The 12695-nt window shown below is 38.1% G+C and overlaps 1 long non-coding RNA gene across 3 annotated transcripts; it reads left to right on the top strand.

Moving 5' to 3' along the window:
• The first annotated feature begins 8705 nt into the window (after positions 1 to 8705).
• LOC127076476 (uncharacterized) lies at positions 8706 to 10991 on the top strand. 3 transcript variants are annotated; one of them, XR_007786822.1, is made up of 4 exons: positions 8706 to 9369; positions 9473 to 9766; positions 9869 to 10075; positions 10182 to 10991. It is a non-coding gene; the product is annotated as an uncharacterized LOC127076476 (long non-coding RNA). The 3 variants fall into 3 exon arrangements; XR_007786823.1 differs by having other exon boundaries at positions 8711 to 9079; positions 9270 to 9369; positions 9869 to 10991; XR_007786821.1 differs by having other exon boundaries at positions 8716 to 9369; positions 9869 to 10991.
• The last annotated feature ends 1704 nt before the right edge of the window (positions 10992 to 12695 follow it).

Genomic DNA, 12695 nt, shown 5'->3' with positions numbered 1-12695 from the left:
TGCTGTTGTTTGTTTTGTTTCATGATGATGATAACATTGAGCAATGCTTTGGCTGCTGTTAGAAACCCTAAGGGTTTATGTGAAAACTCAGATTTTGAACCATTGGCCAATTTACTGTTCTATTGGCTGGGAGCCAATCAGAACATTTCGTTTTGCCTTGCCAAAACGCAGAGTTTTAATTAGTGAACTCAGAATTACACTTCTGCCATCGTTGACCACCATGTTGACCCATTGCCATGCTATTTTGTTCACCTTGCATCCAATTATTCACTCAACTTCCATAATTCATTTCTAATTCATTTTAACTCCAAAAATTGTGGGATTTTTTGCATTAAACTCATGAATGTGTCCTCTATTTTATGGTGAATTTTAATTAATTTTCCATGTTCTGGATTTTAAATGATAAATGTTTTCCCAACATGTATGCCAAAATGATACATTGTGCCATTTCAATTGTGAAATACTCATGTTATATCCAATGCCTTTGAAATTTTTTGTGGTAAAACTAGACACATTGACCTTCATTTCCATATAAAGTTTGTGCATTTATCATTTGTGGATTGAGAGTTATGATTTTCTGAAGTTATGTGTTACATTTGGTGCTATACCATGATCATGTATTTTCCCAATTTTTGTTCACATGCTTCCTCTTATCCAAATCACTTGAAATTTTGCATGAATGATCTATCACATGTCTAGTTCATGTATGCATTTTCTTGGAATTAATCATGCTGTTTTCCATTTAATTGTGAATTTTCTTCCATATGTGGTCATTTGTTGACTTTTTGTGTTATGCCTTGCCAAATCTTTTGTGAAATTCTCAAATCTTATTGTATGACCATGAAATTTCATATGTGATAACTAGACATCTCAAGCTTGGCATTGGTGTTAATCTCATTCATTTCTCATCTGTTTTCAATTTGATATGACTTTTTGAAGTTGACCCGTGCTTGTTGACTTTCTTTGTGCATGCTTGAATGTGGTTTGACTTCATGATTTTCATTAACTGCCTTCCTCTCATCCAAATGCCATGAAATTTGACATGCTCACCATGCTATGTGTTAGGTTTGATCATGATTTATTTGATGATTTTTGGAAAATGTTTAGATTGCTTTTGATGCAAGTCTTGCTGTTGACTTCTATGAGCTTCTGTTTGCCATGTTTTGACCTAAATGGTTCATGAAATGATGATGATGATTGATATGAATGTGAACCCAATTGGTTTTGTTTCCTAATTGTTTGAACATGATTTTGGATACTTACCCCTTGCTGTTTGGACTTTCTCATTCACTTTTGACCCCAGGCTTGTCCTAGTGGTCCTGTTACTCACCTTTGAGCTTGTGTTTTCAGGTTGACCATCAAATGGCCATTGAGACCAATTCTTTTGATTGAGCTTGCTTAAAAATCATTGTCTAACTTGTGTGTTTTGTAGGTGGCTTGGCTCACATGCCCTAAGCCTTGTGCCTTGCACATTCATTTACTCCTGATTAACTGGTTGACATCTGTTTCATTTTGATTTAACTTTGACTTGTATACTAACTGTGCTTGACTGATTTCAGGTACTTTAGTTGCTTTTAGTTCCTTGTGAACTTTTGCTTTGCTTTGCTTGTATAAGCAATTTGCATTGAGGTATGTCTCTTTGTCTTCATGTAGTCTGGAAGACCTGGCCTGTTGCTTGGCCAGGCAACTGTCTGAAGTCCTCCTTAAGAGGCAATGTTTGTGACTGTTTACTTTTGTCCTTGCATAGAGTCAAAGACCTCCTAAGTGAAGAGGCAATTGGTGGAAGGTAGGGATATGCAATCTATCCCCCACTATTCAGTGTGTCATCTGCTTTGCTCACACCACTGTGTTGATGCATTGCAGATACAAACCCAAGATCTTGTACAATTGTACAGTTGAGTCAGTTTTAATGTGTAGAAGGGTTCCCACTTTCTGAACCCACACATTCTTGTCTTGAGCTCTCCCAGGCCAGGGATAAGAGCTGTGAGGTCTCATCCTCACTTCATCCTTTCATCTGCTTCACCTTAGCCCCTCAATGGCAAGGTTAAGAGCAACATTCACCCAGTTCCAGAGGTTTGTTTGTTGAGGTTGATATGACCCCTTGACTAAAACCTAACCCTTGTGTGAGCCTCTTGTGTGCATATAGTGTGTGCTTCATGTGATTGTATTTGCTTGCTTTGCCTCTTAGGTTTAGCTTAGACTTGCTCCTGTGCAAGTTAGGTTTAGTTTAGACTAATCCTTGTTTGCTTTCGCCCTCGTTGCGATCCTTTCTCTCGCCCTCGTTGCGATCGAGCCTTTTCCTTTCTCTCGCCCTCGTTGCGATTGAGACCTTTTTCCCTGCCGGCCGAACTACGGCAACTCTGATTCTCACGTTCAGGTGAGATACGTAGGCACGAGACGCGATGTCTTGCCGAGTTTGACTAACAACTAACACTAACTCTTTTCTCTCACCCCTGTGTGATTGAGATCTCTCCTTTCTCTCGCCCTCGTTGCGATCGAGACCCCCTTTTCTCTTGCCCTAGTTGCAATCGAGACCCTTGCTTCCTGTGCAAGCCGTGTCTAGGATAGGTTGGCCCGTGTGCCATTTAGCTAGAAACCTTAACTTAGGGTTGACTTTTGCATGACAACATCTAGGCTCGAGTCGTAGTCTCCCTAGAGTTGTGTCTCCCTCTGTTATCTGGTTAGGCTAGATCCTTGTCCCTGCGTAGGGGAACTACATCGCCCCTGATCTTCATACCAGATGAAGTATGTAGGCAGGAGATTGAGCTGATCTCTCCGGGCGCCCTTTTTCTTTTTTGTGTGTGTTGTTTGACAGTTGCTAGGCTCGAGTGCCTGACTCCTTAGCAATTTGTTGTCTGTCTGTTTGAGTGTGTGCTTGACAGTTACAGGCTCGAGTCCCAGACTCCCTATCTATCTGTTGTGTTGTTTAGGTTCGGATGTCAATGTAAGTCCAGTGATTGGCATTTGGGCTCCATGTTTGCCTCTTTGCGTGTGTTTAGGTTCGGATGCTGACATAAGTCCAGTGATTGGCAGTCGGGCTCCACGTTTGCCTATTTGTGTTTGTTTGTGTGCGTGTCAGCCGAGCTACGAATGCTCTGATTCTTCTCTCGTCCGAGAAGATACGTATGCATAGGATGCGATATCCTAGCGAGCATGTGTCGTTTCCCCAGTCCGAACTACTTGGACTCTGATGTCTATGCCTGATAGACTAAGTAGGCCCAGGATGTGACATCCTGCCGAGTTCAGTTTCAGTCAGTCTCTTGCGTTTCTTTCAGCCAGTGTGTGTAGATGTTTATGAGCAGTGTTTTAGCAACCAATATTCCTTCCTTTTGTGCGTGGATCCCGTAGAGTACTACGGATGCGTAGGGGTGCTAATACCTTCCCTTCGCATAACCGACTCCCGAACCCATTCTCTTTGGTCGCGAGACCATGTTCTTTTCCAGGTTTACTTCGAGCGTTTCCTTTCCCTCTTTTGGGATAAATAACGCACGGTGGCGGCTCTGTTGTTCTTTGTTTTCCCGCCGGTTTTTCGCGCGATGCGACAGACTTGACGGTCTAACTTGGTCGTACATTAGACTGTCACTGAGCAGAATCTGGTCTAACTTGGTCGTACATTAGACTATATTTGATGACTGGAAGGTCTAACTTGGTCGTACATTAGACTGTATTTGATGACTGGAAGGTCTAACTTGGTCGTACATTAGACTGTATTTGATGACTGGAAGGTCTAACTTGGTCGTACATTAGACTGTATTTGATGACTGGAAGGTCTAATTTGGTCGTACATTAGACTGTATTTGATGACTGGAAGGTCTAATGATCGCTCGACTGGGTGAGTCGAGAATGGGATACAAACTGCAAGTGCATAGTTCTATCGCGTAGTTTTAAAAGATATCGATCCCACAGGGACTTATGAATCGATATACCGTTATCTAAGGTTACTACGTAAATCTAAGGTGAGAATGTTTGATTGTTTGGGGAAAAAACTAAGAGCTAAACTAATATCTAGATTAAATATTAATGAAACGGATATCGGTATGTAGTTCGTCAAAACTAGGGAATCAAGTCTTTGTCGGTTTCTTGGTTTTAAAATGAATCGTTTCGGTTAACTTTATTGGTTAAAGGTCCTATCTCAAACTCTCGCTCTGTTGAATAAACCATGATTTTATATTAATGTTGCTGTCACTTATAATTAAGTCAAAAACCATATTTTGAAAACAATAAAGTTGCAGAAACTCTTTTTAAGAAAATACTGACCGTTTTAAACACCCTTATCTCAAACTCTCGCTCTGTTGACTTAGGTTATATAATTAAATCCAAATGCTTAACTCTCGTCCTCACATCCAATATTTAAAAATACTTTTTGGAAAAGGTCAGAATTTAATTAACTCTAAAACTTGCTCTCGCCCTGATCTAGAATTAATGCCTAACTTACACTGTCCAGTTAAAATCTCAAACTCTCGCTCTATTGATTTTAACTTCTTTATGTCTTTTACTTTTGTAAAAAATCTTGTTATTAAACCTGTAAGTTGAGACCATAAAAAGATTGATTTTGATTTTAAGTTTAGATAGACCGACTCAGTCTCGATCCCTTATTCTGCTTACTTTACATACCGATACCTAGGCAAATTAGCCAGACATGCTAAATAAATAAGAATTTATATCATGCATAAACAGACTCATTCCAGGCAGGCAATATGAATAAACAATAGAATAAAACATTAAAAATTAAATAGCAATTAAAGAACCTGAATGCGTAATACAATGGTCTTGAACACTCCACCACAAGCCGGTAGGATTTGTTCTTGGATTCTTCAATTAGACAGTAAATTAAATCAAGGAAATAAAACTGGAATATAACGTAAGGTTAAATCCGGTATAAAGTTGCACAATAGTTTCCGGTGTAGAAACTATTATGCGAAAAATATCTAAAAGCTAAAACTGGAAAGGTAAATTTGCAAGGGAAAAAGAATGTAAAGCTTGCAAAAGAAATAAATAAAATAAACAATGCTAAGTTGCTGGAAAGGAAGAAAAATAAGCAAAGGCGTGAAAAGAAAATTTGGCAGAGCTTCCGCAAACTGAGCGTGCAAAAACTGAGACTTTTTTAGGTTTGTGAGATGGCTATTTATAATAGCCTTGGTAACTGCATTCCGTTTCCCACGAGTCTTCAGCATGGCTAAATACACGGCGTGGGCATAGGACACGAACTCTCTCAACGTTCTTCTTCAATTCTTCTGAGAGCGTGACTTGCACCAAAAAGCTAGTGGAATGGTGTGACGCTCGTCACACCATGTGTGACGCTCGTCACAGGGATGCTTCTAGTGTGACGCTCGTCACAACCCTTGTGACGCCCGTCACAGGCACAACGTGCGCTTCCTTTGGGCTGGGCTTGGTCTTTGATATTTGTTTCCTTTTTACTCCTTTCTACACCTCCTTTTCTTCCCTTTTTCACTTTTGCTTCAAAATGGATACCTGACATAAATAGCAAGGAAATACTGCATAATATCTGATAAAATGAGATAAACTAAAGTAAATGATAATATAATCTAATTGAATTAAGTCTTAAAATGTGATATAATTTCGTGTTATCAAACTCCCCCACACTTAAATCTTTGCTTGTCCTCAAGCAAAATTCAGTATAGAACTTGTTAAAAGTTTTAGCCAGATGAAATTTCAAAGCACACATCAATTCGTACTAGGTTGCAAATGGATTTTTGTTTAGGAGGACTCGAGTTTAATCTTGACATCAACAACTACCGTTACAACTTAGATAACCCTACCTTATGCAAATCAGTTCAAGTACCCTATGATAGCTATCCTGGTTCCTTTAGTCTTATTTTACCCGTTTTCATTCTAGCGAAATCACATTAAGCCCTTTATCTTTTCGCGCACATAGTGGAGTAGCCGGTTAGTGATTATGATCCGCTTTTAGCTAGAAGTTCTGGTACATAAGTCGGATAACTTCATTATTCAGTCCATTGCAAATTGCGGGGGATCGAACCGTAGTCCGCCCTACCGAGTTCAGTACCAGATTCCTACTGAACCAACTCATAATGGATCTTTCGTATTGTGCTTTTGCATGATCTGCAACCTTTAGATTAAATGATCTGGTAAGGATCACCTAATTTAATTAGTGCATTTCTTGATATATTTATATATCTTAGGTTACTTTGGGGATCATTCACTTATATTCATCGGCTCTCCACGTAGTTTGCTATTAAGATGGTGCTGACTTCTGTATAAACTACTTGGGGTTTCCATATGTCGCACCTCGAAAAAAATGGGGATACGACTACAAAGCGAAGCGCGATCGCACGCTCGCAATGATGGACTGAACAGAGTCGCCACCGAACTTTATTTATTCCTAAAAAGGAAAGGGGAAATATCGATAAAACCCAAGACAAAAGAAAAGGATAAGATATGGTCATCGCAACCAATATCAGGGTTCGGGAGTCGATTACGCGAGGGGAAGGTATTAGCACCCCTCACGTCCGTTGTACTCAACGGGAACCATTAGGTCAGTTGTGTGCGTTAATGTTTGTTTAAAATGTTAGGCTTTTCAATTTATTAGGTGGGAAAGAAAGAGTAGAAAAAGAAAAGAGAAGATGTTTTTGGATTTTTCAGACAAAGGACTAAACCTAAGTTTTTTATTAGTGGGCCTGACAAGATTTAAAAATCCTGCTCCTACGTATCTCAAAAGAGAAATCAAGGCTTACGTAGTTCTGGGTAGAAAAATGTTTGTTTGTTGGTCGATTTTAGCGAAAGCTATATTGTATTAATCGACGAAAACATCGTTTTACCCAAAACAGATGAGGAGTGGACGCGTACCACACATCGAACGGATTTATAAATCTACATTCGGAAAAGCGTCATTTATCTCTACTCAACAATCGTGGCCGAAACATTGTTTTGTATCACATAAGACAATATATCTTTCATTTTAGAAAAGGGTTTTTGATTAATCGCACGGCGGCGAGAAAAGAGTCTGATCGGTTGGATGTATTTTGAGTGATGGCGAGAACTTGGATGAGCGAGATATACATCTCGAATCCTAGCCTCAGGAGTGCATGGTATACACCATGTTCCATTTCCATCTTTATTGAAAAAGTATTAAGGTAGGAATTAGGTATTTTGAAGTTTGAAAGACGAGTACTTGTGACCTACAAGCTCTTACAGCTTGGGTCTAGTACTCGGGACTACGTCTGGACATTCCACCCAGGCAGTCTGTTTCTTTCCAATATTGCTAAGAAAATGATTCGAATATTTATGAATATTTTGGAGAGAAGACGAATATTTATGGCTTGCAAGCTCTTACAGCTTGAGCCTAATATTCGGGATTACGACTGGATATTCCCTCCAGGTAATCTTTTTCTTCCCGCTTTATTTAGAAGGTGATTTGGGATATTTACGGATATTTTGGCGAGAAGACGAATATTTATGACTTACAAGCTCTTACAGCTTGAGCCTAATATTCGGGATTACGACTGGACATTCCATCCAGGTAACCTTTTTCTTCCAACTTTATTAAGAAAACAATTTGAATATTTGGAATGTTAAGAGAAGACGAATATTTATGGCTTGCAAGCTCTTACAGCTTGAGCCTAATATTCGGGATTACGACTGGACATTACATCCAGGTAACCTTTTTCTTCAAACCTTATTAAGAAAATGGTTTAGATATTAGAGTATTAAAAGGAAGACAAATATTTATGGCTTGCAAGCTCTTACAGCTTGAGCCTAATATTCGGGATTACAACTGGATATTCCCTCCAGGTAATCTTTTTCTTCCAAATTTATTAAGAAGATGATTTTTGAATATTAGAGGGTTAAAGAGAAGACGAATATTAACGGCTTGCAAGCTCTTACAGCTTGTGCCTAATATTCGGGATTACGACTGGACATTCCATCCAGGTAATCTTTTTCTTCACATTTTATTTAAAAAATGATTTTGAATGTTAGAGTGTTAAAGAGAAGACGAATATTTATGGTGTGCAAGCTCTTACAGCTTGAACCTAATATTCGGGATTACGACTGGACATTCCATCCAGGTAATCTTTTTCTTCCATTTATAGTTAAAAAAATTATTTGAATTGATTTGGATTGAGAATGGTTTAAAAAAAATCGAAATTGATTAATGATGTTAGTGATACGATTATTTGCATATATGATAAAGAGATTATCTAACCAAGCGACTAAAGAAATTAAAATCGAATAAAAAAGACAAATATCTTAATAATAATAATAATTAAAATTAAAATTTTAATCAACCAATCAATTAAATAATTAATTAACTAACTACTAAAGATAAAATAAAAATCAAGTTCATAAGGATGTGGGGGATGAATAAATGAAAAGTCCAGTCCAAAACTATTCTAATAGTATTAAAAAGAAATAAAAAAGAAAATAAAAAAAAAAAAAAAAAAAAAAAAAAAAGCCCCCTGTAGGTATCGAACCCAATACTATGGGGAATATGAAATTACCTTCCTTCCACCGGACCACTAGCTATCAACTGTTAAATTAACGGCAATCCGAACTCATAAATAAGAACTAAAAAAAAAAAAAAATAAACAAACTAAAAAAAAGAGGACTTGGGATTAGAGAAAGCCCAGCGGTCACATATGGGGAACGAAAAAACATTAATACAGAGAGATAAATGAGGTGGGGATACATAACACAGTATACTAACAGACTCTAATTAGTAAAGAGGTTCAATGGAAGACTAAATAACATTAAATTTTAAATGCTTGGTTTTTTTCAAAATAAATAAATAAAAGAATAGGAAATGAGAGAGAGAAAGTAGCACAACTCAGAAACACATTCATCTTCCTCACGAAGAATCTCTCCAACTCTCGTTATCTCCCAATCTCGTTCCTCTCTCTCCCAATTGTACATCTCTCTTTCTCACTCGCCCTCAACTTCACTCAATCGATCTCTCGACCTCGTGTCTCTCTTTTTCCCAATCTCTCATCATCTCTCAGCCGTCGTCTCTCCAACTCTCTCTACATGCAACAAGAAACAATGGCTTTAAAGAGTTTCAAACAAATAAAACTCACCTTCGGCGACGGTTCCTGTAATGGTGGTGAGCTTGCAACTACCTCTCTTCGCTAGGTTTCAGGGTTTGCAGTCGTCGATTGAAATTAGGTTTTTCTTTGTGGTGTTTAGAACTAGGGTTTTCGTTGTGGTCGCCGCTCCTTTATCTAGGGTTTTCGTTTTTTTCAAAATCGTCCTCCATCTTTCTGATTAGGTCCCTTTATATTCACCCTGCTTAGGGTTTTGAACTGATTCCTCAGATAAAAGGGGCAAACTGCCAAAATCCTTTAGGGTACTCAGCTTGGATCGGCCTATTTGGATGTTCGGTTTTTGGAAAAGGTATGCTGAACTCACGCTTTTCTCTCTGTTTTGTCTCTATGCCATTTTGGGATTTTTCAAATTTTAACTGTTTGGCTGTTAATCTTTATTCTTTTTACTGCAGTGAAGAATTGATCATCAGTTTCGCTTTTCTCACAACCTTGTTGGTGTACTCGGCTTTGGGCGGCTCGTTTGCACCTGTAGCTTGCAGCGGCATGGCCTTGCTAATCTCTTTCGAAGGCAAATACCCTACTTATGTGCTTCTCATTACCGACTGTTTTTTCGATACCACATCTGTTTGCCTGCAAAGAACTAGTGGGACGTGAAGGAAACGTATGGTTATACAGACCAAACTCGAGAGAAAAGGTTCGGCTTCCAGTTGGATCATGTGAGCTTGCACTTCCTATGAGAGGCAGAGGTATACAATACTCACTTTCCATCTTGAACAATATTGTATTCACATGTACTGCTCCATTATCATGTTTGTCATAAAACTGAAACAGAATGAATTGAAACGCAGAGTTGGCTCACAATGGGAATGCTCCAAGAGAAGCCTATGCAACGATTCTGCATTCGGCTCATGTTTATGTTTGTGGAGCCATAGAATGAATGGAACTACAACAAATACAGGTTATGGCAAATGTGATCGGTTATGGATCGGGTTGTATCTGGCAGTTCTGTACTTCTGGAGATTATCATAAAGATGTTGATACCGTTGAATTTTTTGGTCACCACCCATTTGTTTGCCAATCATGTCATTTTTCAGATTCCCGAAAATTGTGAAACCTCGACTCTGCCATTAACTTGCCTCTGGTGTTCTAATAATTTTACAGGAATGGCATTCGAAGCATCTCTGGGACCTGATAAGGACGCATGAGTTTTTCAAATCTATAACGAGTGTACCAGCGAAAGCATATTCCAGGTCTCACACGTCCAGCTCTACCCTGACGCTGCCTTGCATTTGCTTGAGAAATCCAATCTTCAACCATGCTAGACAATTTCTTCTGCGGATTATAACGATTCTCCTTATGTTTTCCACAGTCAATCACATATATCACATCAACTATTGTTATGCTGGTCTCTGCTATATTTGTTGCTATAACAACCTTGCGTATATTTCCTGTAGGGCGTAAAAAAAAACCTTCTTCTGTTCAGTTGACGCAACTAATGAATGCAAAGGAGTAAGCCAATCAGAAGATGGCCCACCAAACCGGTACGATGCTGCTAACTTATCATGTAAGTGGTTTATCTCAAACACTCCCGGTAAGAAGACAAGGACGGCACCCTCAAGATCATCTATCTGCATAAATTCAGGAAGTGGAATGCCATGCTTAGAGAAGTGAACCTTTTGCAGATACTTATCCTGAATAATTCGTATAGTAGAGGCTTTAGGTTGACATACAACTCCTTGTTTCTCAAGTTATTTATGCTGCTGGGATTTACTTCCTTGGTGTATGACTATTTATCTTTACCGGCACTGGCTTTTATCTGAATTTTGTAGAAGTCGCAGCCTAGGCTCAGTAGGTAACCATTTGTAATATTTGCACTTGGGTTTTATTGTACTTTTGCAGTAGAGCAATAACATCATGTATTTGAACTGAAAATAAGTGATCTAAAAGCCCAGCTGAAAATCTATTCATTGTTCTTACTGGAATTAATTGATTCACTGGATATGCACCTTCACAAAAGTAATATAAAGTTGTATCCACCATACAAGCTTCTGGTCAGTCTTTGATGGTGAACAAGTAATGCACATCCAACCATAGATTCTAACTCCTTTTTACTTCATTTACTGTCGCCAATAGTCTCCACAAGAACAATTAATCATAACATTCAACGTTCCAGTATCATGAATACTATTCGGTGGGTAAGTATTGAAGTTTCTCAACCATTGAACATTGGTTAAATTAGCATAGTTGGATCCAACAACGGAAGCATACGTGTCACCGTTTTGAACATCGTAACTAAAATTATGAGCAAGAAAGTCGCCGTTGACGCAATCACACGGGAACGGAATGTTGACTCTTTCGCCGCCAAGAGTTATGTCTTTGTTAGGGACGGTGTCTCTGTTGTAGTCAACCATATCTTCTGGTTTTGGTGAGAATTGGGGATTTCATGACACCGGCAACATAGGTGAGGTTGGTGCCACTTGCTAGGTAGAAGTTGGCTAAGGCTAATGAACAACCTTTGGTGCACTTGGATTCAAATGTGGATGGGATTGAAGCTGCTAGGAAGAAGATGAAGAAGGTGAATCTGTGTTGTTGTTTCATTGAATGAGGATTTTGAAGGATGAGGAATCGGGTTTGATTATAAAATGGATATGTATTTTAGAAATGAGTTTGGAAATGTTAATGAATATGCAATGTATATATGAAAATGAGTTTGGAAATGTTTGAAAACTAAATGTTATGAAATATGTGTATGTATTATTTTGATTTGGGATGCATTATGGATGGAAACCGGGTCATGTTTGGTTACAAAATGGATTTTTAGAAATTGTCCAAGACTAATTTAAATATCAATTTAAATAGTAATAACAAATCAGTAAAAAAAACAAATTAAAAATCAAATTAATTCATAATTTATTAAAATTACTTTGATATCAACTCTAACATTTATTTGAAAATTAATATTAATTAGAGTTTTGAATCATTAGTAAAAATAACAATTAAAATTAAATTGAAAATTTGGCTTTAAACTTGATTTGAAATTAAAATCCAATATTGAAAAATTACAAAAGTCAAGTGATTAAAATCCATTTTATACTGATGAATGTATGCAAAAAATGCAAAAATAAAAGAAAAAATGGAAAAATTTCAGGGTCAAAATCGGGGTATGACAGTTGCCCCTATTTAAGTATCTTCAACTAGAGAATATGAAGCAGGACACTCTTCATATGATCATAGTGGGAGATGATTAAATACTAAGAAGACCCGGATTTTGATCCTGAATCCCCATGACATGATGTGATATGATATGATATGCATGGGTGCATGACTCTTTTTTTAATTTTCTTCTACTAGGGATAGGATGGACCCTTGACGGGAAGCGCTGCTAGACAGACCAATCTGTGGGGAAAGCTGATGATCCACATGGAGACAGACAAATGGTAAGAAACAACTTGCTGGGGAAACCAATCCTGCTGGAGAATCTGACACACACTGGGGAGTATTCAAAGTGAGATTTGATAAACGACACTTGGGATACAACCGAATAAAGAAAAAGATGCTATGACAGGCTCATATAAGACCTGACAACGCTGGGGAATAATCAAGGAGAAAACTCTTCAGAACAGGTTCATGTATGACCTGACACCGGAATAAGGAGGTTCAATAACAGGTTCATAC

This window comes from Lathyrus oleraceus, chromosome 4 (genome assembly GCF_024323335.1).
Source record: "Lathyrus oleraceus cultivar Zhongwan6 chromosome 4, CAAS_Psat_ZW6_1.0, whole genome shotgun sequence".
NCBI lineage: Eukaryota > Viridiplantae > Streptophyta > Magnoliopsida > Fabales > Fabaceae > Lathyrus > Lathyrus oleraceus.
The sequence above is the reverse complement of the archived record's forward strand: the minus strand, read 5'-3'. Positions and strand labels throughout refer to the sequence as shown.